The sequence below is a fragment of the Cibotium barometz genome, chromosome 61, assembly GCF_041138505.1.
Source record: "Cibotium barometz isolate CiBa-2024 chromosome 61, ASM4113850v1, whole genome shotgun sequence".
Classification (NCBI taxonomy): domain Eukaryota; kingdom Viridiplantae; phylum Streptophyta; class Polypodiopsida; order Cyatheales; family Cibotiaceae; genus Cibotium; species Cibotium barometz.
Genome location: NC_141106.1, coordinates 14,991,750 through 15,013,113, shown reverse-complemented (window position 1 = coordinate 15,013,113; position 21,364 = coordinate 14,991,750).

Genomic DNA, 21,364 nt, shown 5'->3' with positions numbered 1-21,364 from the left:
GAGCATTGGCACCCAAGTACGGCCTATCACCCAAAAATCGATGGTCAAACCGAAAGGGTGAACAAGTGGTTGTAGACTTACTTGAGGCATTATTGCTATGAGACACAACATGCATGGAAATAATGGTTTCATTTGGCCAAGTTTGCCTACAATAGCACATACCATGTGAGTATTGGAATGCCGCCTTTTGAGGCTATGTATGGGTACAAGGTGCATGTGCCAATTGTAGCATTCAAGAATGATGATGTGAATCCCAATGCAAAGGATAAGGTGGAAAGAATGCAAGTTCTTTTGCAAACATGAAAGGAGAACATCAAGAAGTCTCAAGAGAAGATGAAGCACTTTGAAGATGCACATGGAAGACCATTGGAGTTCAAAGAAGGGATTATGCCGTCTTGAGGATTCCCAAGACTTGGTATGGTTCTCTCAAGGGCAACACAAACACAAAGCTTGCACATCGCTTTTATGGGCCTTACAAGGTGGTAAGGAGAGTTGGATAAGTGGCTTATCAATTGCTACTTCCAACCACAACAAAGATTCATGATGTCTTCCATGTGTCACGTTTGAAGGCATATGTTGGTCCGGAAGTGCAAGTGTTGGATGAACTCCCTCCCATGAGTGAAGATGGATTGGTGTACATTCCAGAGAAGGTGTTGGGCATGTGAGAAAGGGTACTTCACAACCGAACCTTGTGTGAATACCTAATCAAGTGGAAGGGATTAACCCAAGATGAAGCTACTTGGCAGCTCGCAACTATACTACAAGGGTTTGAGCATTTATTGGAAACATTCAAAGGAGTACATTGAGGCTTACAACCGTGAATTGGATTGCTGGAAGTTTCTATAATTTATTGTTATGTGGCCTATTTGATGCTCAAAGAGATGTGGATATCATATGCAAGTAACACATGGGGAGCATGTGATACCTATGGGCATACTTGGATAAGGTTTCGGAGAGCATTTGTTGGATGTGGGATGATCTTATTGCTCACACAAGCTCTCTTGGACAGATTGATGGCCTTCATTGATGCCTCACTCATGTAGAGATATTTTGGGTCTTCGACATGATCCATGTTTCGAGGACGAAACATACTTGGGTGGGGATGGTTTGTAATGAAATAAGGGGGGCCATGGCCTTGTGGGTTAATGGTAATAGGCCAAATATTGTTTGTATATTGTACATGGGCCATGGGCCAAGGACAATAAGATGTAAAAAAGAATGTGGCTTTGGCATGGGCATGGGCATGGGAACATATTAATGTAGTGTGAACCCAATGTCTACTATATATTAAGCCAATATTGGCCATTCACTAATCATCCATAATCATGATACTTTTACACTAATACAATTACAAGCTTCCATAGCTTTTCTTGGTGCAATCCACCCTTGCCGTGCTTCAAGTAAACAAGCACATCTCTATTCTCCCTCCTTGCCTCTTGCAGAGCTTAATATTTTTCACACTCACACCCTAAATAATTAAACTTGTACAAAATGTATTTTTGTATCCTTGTAGATACTCTTTTACACTATGTACATTTATCTTTTGTATATAATATGTAATTATAGGGACTCGGGTTTTTTCCTTGTACTCCCCAAGGGTTTTTTCACTCGCAGAGCTAGAGACTTTTGTTTGCGTGAGGGTGTTGGAGCTATATATATCACACCCTAACTTGACCTAGATCTCACCTATATACGTAATCAATATGAACTAGTCTTTTGGGATATATATCACACCCTAACTTGACCTAGATCTCACCTATATACAAACTCATAATCAATATGAACTAGTCTTTTGGGATATGGTGTAACTCTCTTCCTTCTTCTCTCTCTTATCTCTTCGTGTTCGTGTATTTCCAAAAGGTAGTATATGCCAGCCTCACATTCTACCATTTGTACTCATCATATTTTCCCATTTATAAAAATTTGATCACTTTATTCTTTGTACTCTTGTACACTTATATATATTTAGATGAGATTATATTTTTGTTCAACTTTGTGCACAAATGTAATTTGTGTACCGATATCATAATATGCCATGTTGAATTGATCTTTTCTCACTTGTGTACTCAACCTGAGAGAGAGAGAGTTTTTTAATATGTGCTCAATCCAATTCGAGAAGAGAGAGAGAGAGTTCTAATTTAATGTGTGAACTCAATCCAATTCAAGTCAAGAGAGGGAGAAAGGGAGAGAGAATGAATACTTTAATATTGTATGTGTGTGTGTGAGGGAGAGAGAAGTATTGTAATGAGAGAGATAAAGAGAACCGTCATTCCAAAGCAAATATAGGCTAGAGTGACAAAGAGAGAACTGGAAATTTTAATCGTTTATGCAATGCTTGTCATTTTGTAAGCAACCATCCAGATATCTGTGTGTGCTAAGCAACGTCTGCTACTAGGTTTTGCTTATGTGATGCAAATTGCATAACTTAGGAAAGCTTGTACGTCACTTATGCGATGTCTAAGCATCGCTACTGGAGTCTCTTAGCGACGCTCATAGCGGCGCAAACAAGTGTCGCCCCACAGTTGGGTTGTGTGGTAGTGTAGTGATACAATTAATGGAGTGAATCCAAAGACATGTCATGTTTTACCACAACCCACAAAATTTGTCACTCATGCTATACTGTTGTCTTCATCTATCACTAGATCTCTATGTTTTTCAATAACGATGGGACTCTTTTTTGCTAATTAGGTCTCTGTTTTGCCTTCTTATGTGCTTCAGAATTTTGACGCACTGGTTTTGCTACCCTTATCCCCAACTAATGGAGTGTCTACTTTTAGTTCTAAACACACTTTGCATTTTAGATGTTCATTACCTTTATCATCAATGAGAGGATGGGCCAAAAGAAATATCATTCCCCAAGCAAGAGGAAAGTTTCTTACGTAAGTATCGCTTCAAAGCTTTTCTTTCAGTCCTTGTTGTTACTCCCAAAGGCGTGTGCAGAGATAGTTACCTTTTATCTTTTTTTGGCCTTTCCATTTACTTACCAGAACAAATATATTCCTTTTGACTTGAATTTTCAGACCATACATAAGTGATACCATGATTAAATAAATCAAAAAGATGAAATAAATAAATAATAAATAAAGCATACTTAAGCTTCAGACCACACATAAGCTTGTAGAGGATGCTTGTTATCAACTTGCTTTTCTGCGATTTCTTTTCTCAAAAGAATTTGCATTAATGAACTACTTGCAAGAAAGAGACCAGTCAATGAAGGCCCAAAGGTTATACCTTACAAGGTAGCCAAATAAGCTATTTTTACTTAAAAAATCTTAGAAGTTAAATAACTGAACTATTACAATTTATTAATAAAAAAATTAGTAATGAGTATAGCACACCAACACTTGGTTTAAGCTTTGTAGGAGTTGACAAGCTCTTTTAGGCTAGCCCCCGTAGTGTGTAGGTCTATTGTCTCAGGATGTCCCCTCTGGTGTTTAGAGATTAGAGAGTCAAGACTGAGAGATTAGGCTTGCGACTGGTGGATGGCCGTTGGTGGGCCACTAGAGGCTAGCCATTGGAGAGTAGGCTGGTGGTAAAGGGCACTCAAGTTGTGAGTCTTGAGCATTGAGAGGGCAAAGCCGAGTGGGCTTCAAGCTTCAATATGGTTGAAGTTTGAAAACTATAACGTACTAACTTCAAAAACTGAATAAGGGCAACAGGACACTAGGATAATGGAATGTAAAATGACGCTTGAAATCCCAACTTCTCGCCTAATATTAACTAGTTTATTAGCATTAATAAACAATTACAAAGAATAATGATAATTATATTTAATGATAAATATCTCTAGAATCTCATATTTAAGTGGTCTCAAATCTCTCTTTAAATTTAAAATCATTATATTAATTTTGTTTTTGAAGGGTAACTTTTAAGGGTACCCGTTTTTTTGGATAGTTTTGAAGGGTGAGCTCTTTTGAGGTGATAGTAATTTTGTAGGTTTAACTTTTGGGCACCCTTCTCAAAAGTCCAAAGAGGGACGGGACTCTTCTAACAGCTGCACTAACACCGTAATCGACGGCCTTCGGATGCTTGCTGCAGATATGCGAAACGTTTTATACGTTATCAATCCCAACGTCCTTTCATTTTCTCCGTGGGGACTGCTTATAAGTGCAGTTACGTAAAGGGTTGTCTGCATTAATTGTATGAGGAATTAACGGATGCCTGTTTCATCACGACTGTACACTTATCGGCGACACAGGCACAAGACAAGCACCACGCCCGCCTCTGCCCAAGCTCAAGAAAGCCTTTGAAGGGTAACTTTTAATGTTATCACATTCTGTATAGGTGACTTAACTTCATCGTTATATTTGTCTATCCAGCATAAGCAATTTGGTAGAAAAAGACCTTGTGAATTGGTGTGTGCATACATTGTGCTTAGGATTTACACTTGGGCACATTTTTGGCCTTTTGTAACCTGAATCTTAACTCATGCCCTTGGCACATTTTGGCCTTCAAGGACTTAATAACTTAGCAAGGCCTTTGGTTCTTTCATCTGCATTGTTTTGCTTAGTGTTGCTTTTGAGTAAGCACCAAATTTCTTTGTCCTTTAATTCAACATCTAGCTATTGAGCTATAAACAAACACCAAATTTCTTCTTCTTTGCTTTTCTTGGTGTTGTTATTGAGTAAGAAATAAATTTCTTTGTTCTTTGATTCAACATGCAACTGTACTAACATCCTTCTTACAAACAATTTAATAAAGATGTAATATGCTTTGATTGTAGGCTTATGGAGAGTTGTTCTAAAGTGTGGAAGGGGTGTCCAAAATGGTGTACCTATCATGACTACAAAAGTGATGTGCATGTAACTTGGCAGGCAATGGAAGATCATGATAGTAATACAAAAAAAACCCATACTCTTCAAGTACCTTGTTCATGTCAAAGAATACTATATCTCTATTAAAATTTTCAATTGCTTCCTTTTATTAGTATATCAAAACCTCAATGAACTTCAGAAATCGCAAGAGGCATGAGGATTCTTCTCTTTCCTTCGATCCATAATAATAACCCTTTTCTTTGGCTTTTTATGGTATCAAAAGTTACAGGCTCAAAAAGGGGAAGTTGTAAAAAATGCGACAATCCTATTTTTCTTTGCACCCCCGAGTGTTGAAATTAAGCATATATAAACGCTACTGTACTCCAAAATAGTGAGGAATTCTTTTCATTGGAATAATAAGGAATAGTTTTCTCCATTTTGGCTGAATTCCAAAATCCTCTATCTTTCGTTTGGGATTTATCTCTATGTAGCCATCTAATGTCTCCACGAGTTTCTTCCACCTATGGTAATTGTAAGATATCATATATATTTGACAACATAAATTTGGAGAAAATCCTAAAACTATGGGTTGTCTACCTTGGTGGAGAATACCACATTTTCCCAAAAACTATTCTCCCCTAAAATTGGCATTAACTCCTCACATTAAGCCATGGGGGTGAACTCATATTGGACAAGGAGCATAATGTAGTCTATGGGAAGGAGCCTATGGAAAAATCCATGTCATTGGGTTGAATAGAGTCAATTTCATGAGTTCTTTGTTAAATAAGAGCTTTGGCCTTAGCATTGGATTGCCAACTTGGGTGAGATCTTCATATTTGAATGGGATAACTACAACAAGACATCATCAATAGGATATTTAACTAGCCAACTGAATGGATTTAGGATTCAGCCACATGTAGTTTGTTGTTGTGTTTTTCTGCTATCGAGGCATCTCTGTTTTGTCTTTAGGGTTGATAGCTCCTTGCCTCGGCTAGAGTGTTAGTAAGAGATTCACGTTATAGAGAACAAGCTTCTACGTTAGTTTACCCCTCAATGTTAGTTGGCGCAAGGGGCTTACCCATTATATGGGAAAATACTAGAGAAAAAAGGCCTATGGAGAGGATATGTATACAGATACTATCCTTTCTCCTCTTTATAATCATGAATATTTGGAGGAGGAGGGGGTTTAGTGATATTTAAAAAAGTATTAAGCTCTAACTACTACTCTTGAGAGAAAATTTAGGATATTCAATATGCTCTAGGGAAAAGTCATATACCACCACGAGAACAAAATCTACTCGAGATATTTATAGATATTTTGATAAAGCTTTAGGATCCCATATGCATGTGGTAATGTACTCTCATGAAGACCTGGATAAGTAAATGTATCATAAGCCTCTACCCACACCTAGGTTTAGATGTCGATGTATCATAAACCTCTACCCATCCCTAGGTTTAGATAAGTAAATATATCATTAACCTCTACCCTTCTCGAGGTTTATAACAATACAAATGAGTTGCTGATGGTTTCAAAGTTAGCAAGGGTGGAGGGAAGGTTACATGACATATAGAGATCTAAAAACTCTTCCTTGTCATCCCAAATCAGAGAGTTCATTAATACTCTACACCATGACTTAAAATTAGGAACTATAAGATGCATGGCATATATATACATAATCAGTTAGATATATATCATTATGGAAAATTTCCTTATGATAGTGGGATTGGAATCAAAGTTTTGCTAAGTTAATGTGCAAGGTCCCTTTGAGTTAGATCCTTCACTACTGTCATATTGCAAAAATGAGTGTGCTAATGTGAAAGAGAGAAAGAAAGGTTTATGGAGGGGTCTGAAGAACCACTGGCATCGAGAGAAAACTATGAGGCTTCCTCTACAAGGTTCTTTAATTGCTCATTTGGCATTGCTAAATGTGGTGATATTATTAGCAACAGTGTTTCTCCTCATGCTATTCATCTATCTTTTCTTCGTTCCCTTGTTGTAAAGAGCATCATAATAGATTCTTCCCTTATTACCCTTACATGTAGAAGTGATTCATAGTTTAAGTATAATAGGTTTACAATACCCCTATGTTTGACATTAAAAGTTTGCTATACAAGTGTAAAAACTTTCTAAAAGCACCATTTTGTATGTTGATGTCGGTAATAATGTCTAACATTTTATCCCAGATTATTATGAGTGAGAAGCTAGACAAGGATAACTTCCAATCATGGAAGTTTAAGATTCCATACTCCTTATGGGAAACAAATATTAGAATTTCATTAGATGCGATTAAAAGGAGCCATAGATTGGTGAAGAAAAGGCTACCTCCGCATTAGAGGTAGTAGGTACAATCATATAAAGCATGGCATGAAAGAGATAAAAAGGTGATATAATTGTCTCTCAGTGCGATAGATTCTATGATTGTGTATATATACAAGGTACAAAAAAGTGCCTCAGGATGCTTCGGACACCTTGGTGAAGATGTGTAGTAAAAACACCCACAAGGTCAAAAGATATATCTGAAGCAAAAGTTGCATAATGTGACTAGAGGAAAATTGAGTATAAATAATTACTCGATGAAGGTTAAATGGCTTGCGGTATATTCCCTTACTTCTATTACATATCTAGTAGATATGATCAACAACAGTGACCTTGTTATACTGGTCTCTGCAATGAATACAGCTAGTTTTAGACCTCCATTGGAGTTTAAGATAACTTTTCTAATTTTTAGGGACTAGTCTCCTCATCTCAAGATGAGGAGATGAATATTGGGGGAGGTTCATCCTCTGGAAATTCGTATGAGTAGGCTTTCTACTTTAATATAGATAGAGGTAGAGGAACATAATCATCTAGAGGCCAAGGTGGAGGTCATTTTGGAAACATAAATCATCATGAATAGTAACAATAATAGGAATCTAATGTATAAACAAGTAGAAGAGTCCACTCTAGAGGCAAGGAGTGCCAGAGCAGCCAAGGTGGTTAATAAAGAAATCAAAATGAAAATAGCATAGAGTGGTATTACTATGGAAAACCGGCACATGGAAAAGGACTTCTATAAAAGGAAGAATGATATCAAAAGTGAAAAGTTACGACAAGGCAAGTACACATCAACAAGTAAAGTACAATGCTCAAATAAAGTATAAGTGAGGTTTAATCCTCAAGGATGTTTTTTTGAAGATTTTAAAAATCAATATTTCTTGGTTGCAAAGAGTAAATGAGGTAAAAGAAACCATGTTTTCACATGAAACATGTGTCAGTGTAGATATTCATATATGGCACAAACGCATTTGTCATCTGAATATACAATAGTCTCTATGTAGGCCCAAAATAGTACTGTAGATGTGCCAAAGTTTGAGATTGATATGTGTACAAAATATATGAGCTACACTAGCTTGATAAGCATGCTTGAAATTCTTCTCTACATGTTAGTGTAAAAGAAATGCATGTTATACATTTGGAGGTATAGGGACCCAACCAAGACTTCCGATTGTTGCAAGTTATAGGTATTATGTTACATTCATTGATGAGTGATCACATTAGAAAAGTGTGGGTCTAATTCATGAAGGAGAAGAGTAAGGTCGACTTTGAGAGTGAGGTGTTTTCTCACTCTTCGAGATTTAAAGCCTTGTTTGAGAAGAAAAAAGGCATACAAATAAAATATCTGAGCTCGGATGGTGGGGGAGCTGAGGATCTTTCCGAGGAGTTGAGTGATTTCTTAAGAAAGCGAGAAATCAAGAGATAATTTACATGCATGTATACATCGTAAAACAAAATGCCGTAGCAAAAAAGAAAAATAAGCACATTGTAGAAGTGGCACATGTCTTGATGTGTTTGAGAAGAATATAAAAGATTAATTTTGGGTAGAAGTTACATCAAACTCTTATTTACATTATGAATAGGGACCCCACTATAGTTGTTCATAGCATGACGCGTGGAAAACGTTTACAACCAATTGTGTCTCACTTGAAAATGTTTGGATCTATTATATATATGCATGTTCCTAATAAAGTGATCTGAGAGCGAAGTTAGATCCAAAGGTAGGGAAATACATTTTCATTGGCTATGATTTGGAGGAGAAGAAATGTTATATACGTTATAACCCTACCACTCGTGAGATATGAGTAAGAAGAGATGTTATCTGCAATGATATGAGTAGCTAGTATACACCAATAATAAAGACAATGGAAGATGCATAATGATATTGCCCCATATGTAGAGCAGTAGTCATATGTGCTTTAGTGGATCTAGAGAGTCCTTTAGCACTGGATCTAGTGTTAATCCATGGTGGTCATGCACATTGAGGATAGATGCAGGTACACATGTATCATGAAAAGGAAATGAAAAGGTAGATCAATCTTTTGTGCCAGAGTATGGGAATGCTGACTCTAGTGTCTCTAAGCAAAGCCCCTTGATGTTGAAGAGCTTGAAAATTAAAAATATGTCCAACCTGGTTGTTGTTTGCATCATAATGATTCAATATAGAAGGGGTAAAGTCATTTGCGTGGCTACATACTTGCCCTATGGTTCTTCAATTTGGTGATGTTTTGGTGCCATAGTAAGGCCCTTATTATTATTATTATTTAGTAGAGAGAATAGAAAGAGAGGGGGGTGGATGTGAAATGCTAGAGATCACTAGGAGAGAGAGAGAGGATTCTAACGGATCAAACAGAATCGAAAACACACATTTTGGGTTTCCAAAAGGTTGCCCAAAATCCTAATGAGAACAAGGCTTAAGCCTGGCTTTAAGTCTCTTCACATGGGGTGGGGACTTTTTGAGGGTATGTCCTTAGCCCCACCAGAGGGCTCACAAGAGAGAGTGCAGCTTGGGTACATCTAGCCTTGGCTAGGAGAGGCTAAGAGGGTGACTTTAAGTCTATTCATATGGGAGGCAAAGAGTGTACGACATGTCCTAGAGCTAGAGCTAGCCTCTACATGCATGATGCCTCCTAGAGGGGCAGGAGAGGGGGTACGGGAGGGCTAGTAGGGGGGCAAGTGATTTCGGTTGTGGGTGCCATTTAGGGTAGCTACATGGGTGGAAGGTGTGTTGGGGAGAGAGCAACACCTATGAAAATTCATTTTTACTGAAGGGGCAAAGTCATTTGCATGGATGCATACTTCCTCATTTATGCCTTGAATGTTGTGTAGTTATTCAATTTGGTGACATTTTGGTGCCATAGTAAGGTCCTATTAGTGTCAGATGAGAGTTGGAGTTGTTTGCATTAGGAGAATTTAGGTAACCGTGGGCCATGCCAACTCATAAAGGATAGCTTCTAGGCAATGAGAAAGCTTGGGAAACCAATGGGTCGCCTACTGTGCACTTTTGCCGCAGAGGTCGTATAGCTGGGGACCTACCGAACACCGTATGCGAGCCACGAATGGCTACAAGCATACAACCAGGAAAGAAAGCTCAAACAAAATGCAAAAGGTGTGTCAACCGCCGCCTTGAAGGATTCCCGCGTCGCAGGCAGTGAAGAAGGAGCCACCGTCGCCGCTCTACCGCCTCTCCGCCGCCGTGCCGCTACACAGTGCTCGATCGCTCTCTCACTCACTCTCTCTCTCTCTCACACACACACACAGGACAAGGAAACCAAGGAGATAAGGCAAGAGCACTCTTGTATTCACAACACATGAGAATGAGGGTTTTAGGGTTACATTTGACTCTTATAGGCGACTTGGCCGTTCACACATGGGCGCCCATACATGGCCGGTCGATCCTAACACTTACCCTGCTGATATTCAAGGTGCGTCTCTCATCGGCGATCACCCAATCCCTTTATCCTTAATATATGGTGCGGACAAGCCCGGCCCATGACTCAGAATATTTAAATTAATGACGTAAAACATAGTATGTCTCAATGTCTGTCATAGGTTAACATGCCCCCCTTCCTGATGTAGATTCCGTCCTTGGAAGCTATGGTATGGTAAGCTCGATAGGGTTGTTGTGGTGGTGGACCGTCTGCAAAACAGGGAAGTAGAGTGAAAGTATGCTGGAATTCAAAAGATATAAAGTGTATAAATTCAAGCATGTTAAATCACAATGGATGTTGCTATGAGAACTTAGTTTAAGGGTCACATGAATGAGCTAGTGTAGCAAATTAACAGGAGTTTAAAATTATTGAAAGTAAATCAAGAGTTTGCAAGGTGTCAAAGGTTAATCAAGGTTTATAACTGGCCTAAGTCAAGGAAAATAACCAAGCTTAATAAATAAACAGATGACCACACTGTGTCTACTCTAAGAACAAGTTAATACCACGAGCTTAGGGACACAAGAAACATCAGAGTTACAGGAGCCTTTTGCCTTTATTTCTTTATGCACGTGAAAATTTTTATACACAATGGCGACCTTCCTAAGGCAAAACTAACATCGATCCTGGTACCATGTTTAACACAAGGCATTATCCAGGAATCTATTAGCTCACTTTAGGCAAGGCTACCCCCTATCAACCAAGGCATCGGTGTGGAGTAGAATACTCCTCGCCTACCAAGTATCAATAAGGCGATAGGCCAACATTAAAGCACATCATAGACTTGTATTGCAATTTATTGTAGGATCTTTTTTTTTAAAAATAATTTCTTTTGATCTTCCCTCCTGAACTATAATTTGTCTTACATCCTTTCGACAAAGGGGTAAAAGCTATGTCCTAGAGGTCAACACACACATGGCTAGGTGTCAAACATTAAGATGGTTTGACCCTAGACCTAAGACAATCATATTCCAAGGTTAACTAAAGACGTCATGCATTCTCAAGAATATATCCAATAAGGTTAAGCTCATTAATGATTTACACTAGCACATCAAGCAACTTCAAAAACTAAGTAGTTCATTGACAATTTCCATGTGATCATGCATTATAGTTCATGCAATTAATTGAATAGAAAAAACGAAAGAGAGTGGGTATGGAAGAATTACACCTGTATTTTGGATTTCTCCTTGATTCGATGAGAGAAATGCCCACAATTTGATGAGATATTTATGTATGAGCGTTGCGGCTATCTCAGGACTTGAAAGTGAACCCACCTCAAACTTTTCAACCTGTACAATCAACTAACAAGCACTATACCTCGAGAGGCACATCAGTGTGAAAAATTAAAGACTCGTTTAAGGAATCCAAACTAGAAAAAACTTGAAAACACTAACCTACCTACCAGTCACCACACTACTACTAAGGATACGGTAAGAGGATGTTGTAGAGTCCTGGCTCTAGTCCTAAGGCTAATCCTCTATCCGCATCATCCAAATAAATAAAGTCAACCTCAGTAGTGCCATGAGTTTCATCCATCCATTTATCATTGTCAGATATTTCCTTTTCATTTTCCCATCCACATAAACTCATCAAGAATGTAACCATGCGAGGATAGTCATCTTGTGGAAAAGGAAAGCATTGGGCTATCGGGGATATTTCCTCTACGGAGTAGGGGTCAGTCATGGTCAATAGGCAAATTAGCCATTCTAATTCCTCAACATTTTCCTCTCTGGCTAGTACATCTATATGATCCCATTCAATTTCAATTACAGGATAGCACATGTGAAATATCTGAGAAAGGTACAGATGATACCTCTCACCAAAGGTGGGAGTGGATGAAGTGTATGATGATCATGCATCTGCCATATTTGCAAACACAGATATAGCATCAGTAGGTTTATGACAGGTCAATCTAGTTTCTGATTGTATACGGATATTTCTCCTATTTTTGTGCTCTTGCTCTTTTTATTATTTTTTGTTTTTCTTTTCTTTTCCTTTTTATGTATGAAGCTATATATATACATCCCCTTGAATTTGGCAATTACATGGTCAGGGGAGAAGGTTAAGGAGGAAGCATTAGAATGTCGAGCGTGAGTACATGATCCCCCTTTCCTTGGGTAGATCATATTTTCTGCAATGATGTTGCAGCCTCTTGGAACCAATTTGTCCAGCGGGTCATAGGTTGTGATGTGGGCAGATAGCTTTTTATGACCCTTGTGGCCACATCCAATTGCAGAGATGGTAGTGTATGCTCCCATTGACGAATGGAGGAAATGGTTTCCGACGATACTTTTACAAAGGGAGACATAGACTCCTTGGTCTTTTGTTGGGTGTTGACAAGAGTAGGTGTAGAGCATGTAGAAACTTCTATATGAGTGTGTGCCTGGCATGAAGAGCTAGAAGCTTCATGTGGCTCCCCCCTTCCTGAGCTAGGTGGTAATGATCGATATCATTTGGGAATCCAAACTAACTCTAGAAGAAGTGGTGCAGAGGACTCTGTTACCTTTTCCTTACCACGGTCTTGAATTGTCATTGGGGTGGCAACAATTGGTTTGCAAGGTTTTACAAGTGATGTAGAGGGATTCAGCTTATGTTTAGGGACCCAAATCTGGTCATTTCCCTCGTAGTACCCTTGGGCTACTAATAATTTTTTACATTGCCCTTTCTCGGGTGGATAGCTGCTTTCCTCCTATGAGGCTTCTTGTCTGAACGAGATTGAGCAGGGGAAGTAGCTATTAACGAAGCTTTTGGGACCCATTTGTATGTGTTTTTTGGCATAGTAAGAGACCACCCTACATGTTTCCACTCTTGGCGTTGAAGCGTTAGAGGGGTGGCAACCAATCAAAGATGGGTTTGCCAGTGGACTTTGTGATTTAGCATTTGAGTGGATGACTTAGGTGCGAGATTTCGAGCGGTCAGACCTAGTGTTGGTTCTTGCGTTGTGACTCGTCTAGTTTCCCAATCGATATTGCACTTGGTGGCCATCATCCATTTGCGCCCTAAGTTTACAGTCCCTTCCATGGTACCCGCAGGCATAACCAAAAAGCTTTGAATTACGGTCCCCTTGTCATAGGCAACCAGAGTGTGCAGAACTCCTGAGGCAGGGGTTTTTTTCTTGTTGATTCCTTGGACTTGGATAGCACTCTTGGATAAAGGTGGTTTTCCAAGTTGACACCACACGCCATATGATAGCAAATTATGTTGAGCTCCTGAATCCAATAATGCATTATATAGCACATCCCCGTAAGGACTCTATAACTCAATTGGGTATCTTAGAGGCGGGTTAGATTCCAGTGCATCCTCCTCTGCTTCCTCGAAAAATACTTGCGTAATTCCCAAGTTGGCTTCTCGTTGTCGCCTAGCACGCTGTTGACGTTCTTTGGCTTCGACTCTCGCTTGTATCTTTTTAAGCTCAACTTGTTCTTTAGCTGCCTTCTTTTGATGGATTGCATGTAACTCCTCTTGGCTCAGGGGGTCATAGTATCTTTTGAATTTACTCCCATTAAGGAATCCAATGGTTTCAACTCCGTCGAGAGTCTCCACTCTGATGGTACCTTGCACGGTAATTTCACATACTCTATACGGTCCCTTACCAGCATATTTGAGCTTCTTCTTTTCGTTACGCACTCCATACAGCTGATACATTACAACGGGCTCAATAGAATGTTTAGGAACCATGAATTTCAAGTACTCTTTTATAATATATTATTTTTATAGTTTAATGAAACTATCGACTTTAAAACCCTGATAGTGCAATATTATGTTGTTGTTGCCGTTCTTGATGTTGTGAGATACATTATGTTATTGTTATGGCCGTTGGTGGCATTTAGAGTTGTATTTGAGTATGTTATATTTTACTTAGAATGTGATGATGGTGATTTTGTGCATCTTTTATCTTGCATATATGTACTAGTGGATTGTGAGTGTAGGCTTATAGGTTTAAATAGAATCTACTTCTACATGTGTATAGATAGCCATGGTGGCGGACTTCGGGAAGTCAGGTCACTTGATAGCCATCATGAGAAAATTGAGGAGTCTGGGTTTCAGCAGAGAGGAGATAGAGGAGGATATGGGACAGTATTCGATACTAAGCGTGATGAGTTGGAGTCTACCCTCACTAGAGACTCTTGCTCCTTGTGGCCCGTAGTCCATGGAGATGGCATCTTTAGATCTCTCGGAGGAGGACAAGGAGGATCCAGAGAAGGAGGGTTAAGAGGAGGAGGCTGAGGGTCAGGAGCTACAACTAGACTTGGAGGATCAAGATTCAGAGTTGGACGTGGTGCTAGAGGATCAAGATCAGAAGCAATATGTGGCACCATGGAGCCGGACGAGTATGTATAATTTCTATAATTTACCTCTAATTTCTATAATTTGCCTCGTTTGAGCTAGTATTTGTTTAAAAATGGCTATAATACTTATATTTGGTCAATTGTTGACATAGAGGAGAGGTACATAGGGGCCTGGTGTTGTCACCCAGGAGCCTCCACAGAGGCGTCAATATCAACAGAGGTATAAAGTATGTTTTGTATGTTATACTAGTTATTTCAACGTCTAATAACTATTTGTTTTAATTTCAATGTATAATAACTATTTGTTTTAATTTCCTTATAGGAGTGACGAGGGGAGTTTCATAGATCCGCCTAAGCAACTAGTATGATTACCATTGGTGGCACGATCCTCTATAGCGAACGTGGGCGTAGAGTACTCTATTGATAGAGGTGAGGACACATAGAGGACCAAGACAGAGGCAACGTTTTTCATTCTGGTTTTTAAGACCTCGTGGACCTCTATAAGGTTTCACAAGCTATGAGGGTAAGAGATCTTTGATTATAATATGAGATGTTTGTAAAATGTAATTGAATTGATTAATAAACATAGATTTTTCATTTAAATGAAGGGACTAGGATGAGTTCAGCAAAAAGTTTTTCCTCGTAAGCTTGAGCGAGAGTTTCGAGCGAGTTGGAGCACAAAGGTGTTCTAGAGGAGTGTGCAATTCTACTCAGGGAGACGAGAGATGGTAATTATACACAACCTTGTTTGAAAGATTGAAGTAGATGTGTAGAAAAATAGAGAGAGAGAGAGAGAGAGAGAGAGAGAGAGAGAGAGGGTGTCCAGGCTACTAGACAACCATGCATAAATAGTGCGGGACTGCCCCACACTCAACAAACTCGCTAGGCAGGTCCCTAGGCTTGTTGGCTACCTAGCAAGGTCCCCTAGGGATGGCCAAGAACTTGCCCAACCTATGCAAGGGCTATTGGGGACATCTTAGGGCATTCCTAGCCCCTAAGCCAAATGTTGAACTCCACACCTTCCTAGGGTCTTGGGCTAAAGACCACCAAAACGATGGAGAGCTTCTTGGTATGTCATGCAAAAGTTTCAAAGTCAAATCAATAACTTCAATGCTCAGAATTTAGCAATCATTCCCAACAAAAGTAACGTAAAAAACGAAAGTAGATGTGCAAAAAATGGAGAGAGAGAGAGACAGAGGGAGAAGAGGACGACAAAGTATAGGGTCTCGAATACTTGCGAGACTCGAGCTTCCCCTTGACTCTATGATTTGGCCACCTCAAGCAAACAGGCTGGTTGTCGAGAACCCACAAGGCTGACTGTCTAAGCTGTCTCATAGTTGGCCGACAGCTTCTGTAGGGCTTGGGGCCTAGACGAGTGGTTGTCCATGGGCCATAGTGCTGGTCAACAGCCCCTCCTTCCCAAGACAAGAGGGTCATGAGAAGGAGGCTCACACTCAGGAGCTAGAGATGCCCATGCATGATTAGGATCCGCAATTGGACGTGGTGCCAAAGGATTAGCATTAGGTTCAAGACATAGCACTATGGAGCGAGAGTATGTATAACTTCTATAATTTGCCTCATTTTAGATATCATTTGTTTAAAAATGGCTATAATACTTATATTTGGTCAATTGTTCAAGACACAGAGGAGAGGTACATAGGTTGTCACCTACTAGGAGCCTCCACACAGGCATCCTCGATGCACGTATGAAGTATGTTTTGTATGTTATACTAGTTATGCAACTTCTAATAACTATTTGTAAACTATTTTCTTTAATTTTCTTACAGGAATGACAAGCGGAGTGTCACAGATCCACTTGAGCAGCGAGTCCCACTGTCATTGGCACCATGATCCTGTATAGGGGATGTGGGCGTAGAGTGCTCCATTGATGAGAGGGGACACATAGTGGACCGAGACAAAGGCAAGGTTTTCCATCATTCGCTTTGAGACCTTGGGGACCTCTATATGGCTAAGGTCCACAAGCTATGGGGGTAAGAGATCTTTGAGTATAACATGAGATGGTTGTAAATTGTAATTGAGCTGATTAATAAACATAGAGTTTTCATTTAAACATAGGGACCAGGATGAGGTTAGCAAGAAGCATGTCCTCTTATAGCTCAAGTGAGAGTTCGGAGCCGGTTGGAGCCACAAAGGTGTTCTACAAGAGTGTGCAATTTTACTCACCCCCCATCGAAGAGATAATTCATGATAATAATACGCAACCTTGTTTGAAAGACTTAAGTAGATGTGTATAAAAATAGAGAGAGATAGATAGAACGAGAGGGTGTCCAAGATGCTAGGCATGCACAAATAGTGTAGGACTACCACACACTCAGTCAACTGGCTAGGAAGGGTCTTGGCCGTGTCTTGGCTTCCTGCCTGCTGATAGCTGTCCAGCCCATGCAAGGGCTAGTGGGCACAACTTGGGGCCTTCCTAGCCCCTTGGGGTAGCTCTAAACTGAATTCTAAGCTCATGCATGGTGGAGGCATCTACAATCTCAACACTATGAGATAATGACATGGGATGCTTTCAAGGATGATATGAGAGGTGTATTCACTTCCAAGTTGCATAGGGACAAGTTGGTTTGTGATTGGGATAACTTGGAACAACGAGGATCAAGTGTTAAGGATTACACTCACAAATTCCTCAAGCTCATTATTCATGTCAATGGCTTTGGACAAGATTTCAAGGTGGTAAAGTACATCAAGGGGTTGCGGAGCAACATTGAAGCCGATGTCAAAGCTCAAAGGCCACGCACACTCAAAGAAGCTATGATAATTGCCAAGATGTATGAGGACACTCATTCTTGGGCAAGTCGTAGCTATGGGCGGCCAGATTTTGGCTCAAACGCTTCTACAAAGCAACCTAGGGGTGCCAACCTAAGGGTGGCTCAAACGCTTCTACAAAGCAACCTATGGGTGCCAACACCACTTCAAATGTGCCCAAGTTACCTACCGTGTATGGTGGTAGTGGTGGTGGCAAGACAAATTATAGGTTTGGCAATGCTTCAAAAAAGCCTTCTTTTGGAGACGATAAACCTCATAGTGGTGTGAAAAAAAGAGAATTTATGAGGGAGGACCGTTTGAACGAGATGAGAAGCAAAAACTTATGCTTCAAATGTGAAGAAAAGTGCAGTAAGGAGCATGCCAAGTCTTGCAAGGCACGCAATGTCACCCATTAACATGATCTTTCCTGAAGAGGTGAATGAAGACAAAGACAAAGAGTTGGAAGATTTGGAAGAATGTATTGAATGTGATGATGAACATGACACTACACCGGATGGGGAATTTCCATTGGACCCCGGTGGTAATAGCAATGACAAGATTTGTTAATGTGGTGGTGGATTCACTCTCTAGAATGTGGGCATGCACATTATTTGCCATCACGGAGGTTCACAAGGATTGGATTGATGATATCCAAGAGGAGTACATGTTAGATGAAGAGGCCTCAAATATGATGCAAAAATTATAGCATGTTACATGTAATGATTTGCCTCATTTTCAATTGCAAAATGGACTCCTTTACTACAAGGAGAAGGTGTATCTTGTGCCACATTTGGCTTTCAAGCAAAAAGTTATGATTGAGATGCATTATTCTCCCATGGCAAGACATTTGGGTTTGTTTAAAACCTATGATGCCATTAGAAAGATCTTACATTGGAAAGGCCTTTGGAGGGATGTGAAGGAGTTTGTCTCCAAATGTATGCCATGTCAACTCAACAAAGATCCCACACAAAAGCCCCGTGGTTTACTATAGTCCTTACCCATTCCGGAAGGCAAATGGACACACATTGCTATGGATTTTATTATCGGCCTTCCTATCTCACTAAGAAAGGGTGGGACAACATTTATGTAGTGGTTGATCGGTTAGCAAAAGCTGCTCATTTTGTGCCAACAAAAGTGAAGTTTTCAGCATGTATGGTTGCACATGAATTCATGGAGAGTGTGTTTTGCATACATGGTATGCCACAACAAATTGTGAGTGACTGAGATGTTAAGTTCATGGGTGGGCACATTTTGGCATACATTGTTTGAGAGCATTGGCACCCAATTGACTCCAAGTACGACCTATCACCCAAAAACCGATGGTCAAACCGAAAGGGTGAACAAGTGGCTGTAGACTTACTTGAGGCATTATTGCTATGAGACACAACATGCATGGAAATAATGGTTTCATTTGGCCAAGTTTGCCTACAATAGCACATACCATGTGAGTATTGGAATGCCGCCTTTTGAGGCTATGTATGGGTACAAGGTGCATGTGCCAATTGTAGCATTCAAGAATGATGATGTGAATCCCAATGCAAAGGATAAGGTGGAAAGAATGCAAGTTCTTTTGCAAACATGCAAGGAGAACATCAAGAAGTCTCAAGAGAAGATGAAGCACTTTGAAGATGCACATGGAAGACCATTGGAGTTCAAAGAAGGGGATTATGCCGTCTTGAGGATTCCCAAGACTCGGGATGGTTCTCTCAAGGGCAACACACAAACAAAAAGCTTGCACATCGCTTTTATGGGCCTTACAAGGTGGTAAGGAGAGTTGGATAAGTGGCTTATCAATTGCTACTTACAAGGTGGTAAGGAGAGTTGGATAAGTGGATTATCAATTGCTACTTACAACCACAACAAAGATTCATGATGTCTTCCATGTGTCACATTTTGAAGGCATATGTTGGTCCGGACGTGCAAGTGTTGGATGAACTCCCTCCCATGAGTGAAGATGGATTGGTGGAGTACATTCTAGAGAAGGTGTTGGGCATGAGAGAAAGGGTACTTCGCAACCAAACCTTGTGTGAATACCTAATCAAGTGGAAGGGATTACCCCAAGATGAAGCTACTTGGCAGCCCGCAACTATACTACAAGGGTTTGAGCATTTATTGGAAACATTCAAAGGAGTACATTGAGGCTTACAACTGTGAATTGGATTGCTGGAAGTTTCTGTAATTTATTGTTAGGTGGCCTATTTGATGCTCAAAGAGATGTGGATATCATATGCAAGTAACACATGGGGAGCATGTGATACCTATGGGCATACTTGGATAAGGTTTCGGAGAGCATTTGTTGGATGTGGGATGATCTTATTGCTCACACAAGCTCTCTTGGACAGATTGATGGCCTTCATTGATGCCTCACTCATGTAGAGATATTTTGGGCCTTCGACATGATCCATGTTTCGAGGACGAAACATACTTGTGTGGGGATGTTTTGTAATGAAATAAGGGGGGCCATGGCCTTGTGGGTTAATGGTAATAGGCCAAATATTGTTTGTATATTGTACATGGGCCATGGGCCAAGGACAATAAGATGTAAAAAAGAATGTGGCTTTGGCATGGGCATGGGCATGGGCACATATTAATGTAGTGTGAACCCAATGTCTACTATATAAGCCAATATTGGCCATTGACTAATCATCCATAATCATGATACTTTTACACTAATACAATTACAAGCTTCCATAGCTTTTCTTGGTGCAATCCACCCTTGCCTTGCTTCAAGTAAACAAGCACATCTCTATTCTCCCTCCTTGCCTCTTGTTTTGCAGAGATTAATATTTTTCACACTCACACCCTAAATAATTAAACTTGTACAAAATGTATTTTTGTATCCTTGTAGATACTCTTTTACACTGTACATTTATCTTTTGTATATAATATGTATGTATAGGGACTCGGGTTTTTTCCTTGTACTCCCCAAGGGTTTTTTCACTCGTAGAGCTAGAGACTTTTGTTTGCGTGAGGGTGTTGGAGCTATATATATCACACCCTAACTTGACCTAGATCTCACCTATATATACAAACTCATAATCAATATGAACTAGTCTTTTGGGAGCGTATATGGTGTAACTCTCTTCCTTCTTCTCTCTCTGATCTCTTCGTGTTCGTGTATTTCCAAAAGGTAGTATATGCCAGCCTCACATTCTACCATTTGTACTCATCATATTTTCCCATTTATAAAAATTTGATCACTTTATTCTTTGTACTCTTGTACACTTATATATATTTACATGAGCTTTTTTTTTTGTTCAACTTTGTGCACAAATGTAATCTGTGTACCGATATCATAATATGCCATGTTGAATTGATCTTTGCTCACTAGCTTTAACTAATTTGGAAATCTATCAAGCAATAAATGTTAGGATTCATAAGTTTCCTTAACATGTGGTAAATTAAATCTGTGATATAGTTATAACTTAGAACAAGTACACTTAGGAATCTCTAACATAATCTTAGAGCCTCCTCTTTTTTGGCTACTCAGTGACCTTTATGGGCACGACCATTATTTTATATCAAGATGTTTTATTTTAAATGCACCTTTTATTTATATCATCTACCACAATTAATGTGCTTAATCAATTGTGTGCAATTTATGATATAGTCATGATTAATGTGTTTAATCACCTATATGCACATACTAATAGTATTTTGGATGTAGGTGTGATGATTGAGTGGCAGATTATGTGTTAATCGGGTGGAACATGTGTAGGACCACTATGAGATATTTTGGAAGACTTGTGAACACCTATTATGATTTCATATCTTGGCATTATTATTTTTATAAGGCTAAGGCCTCAGACCTTT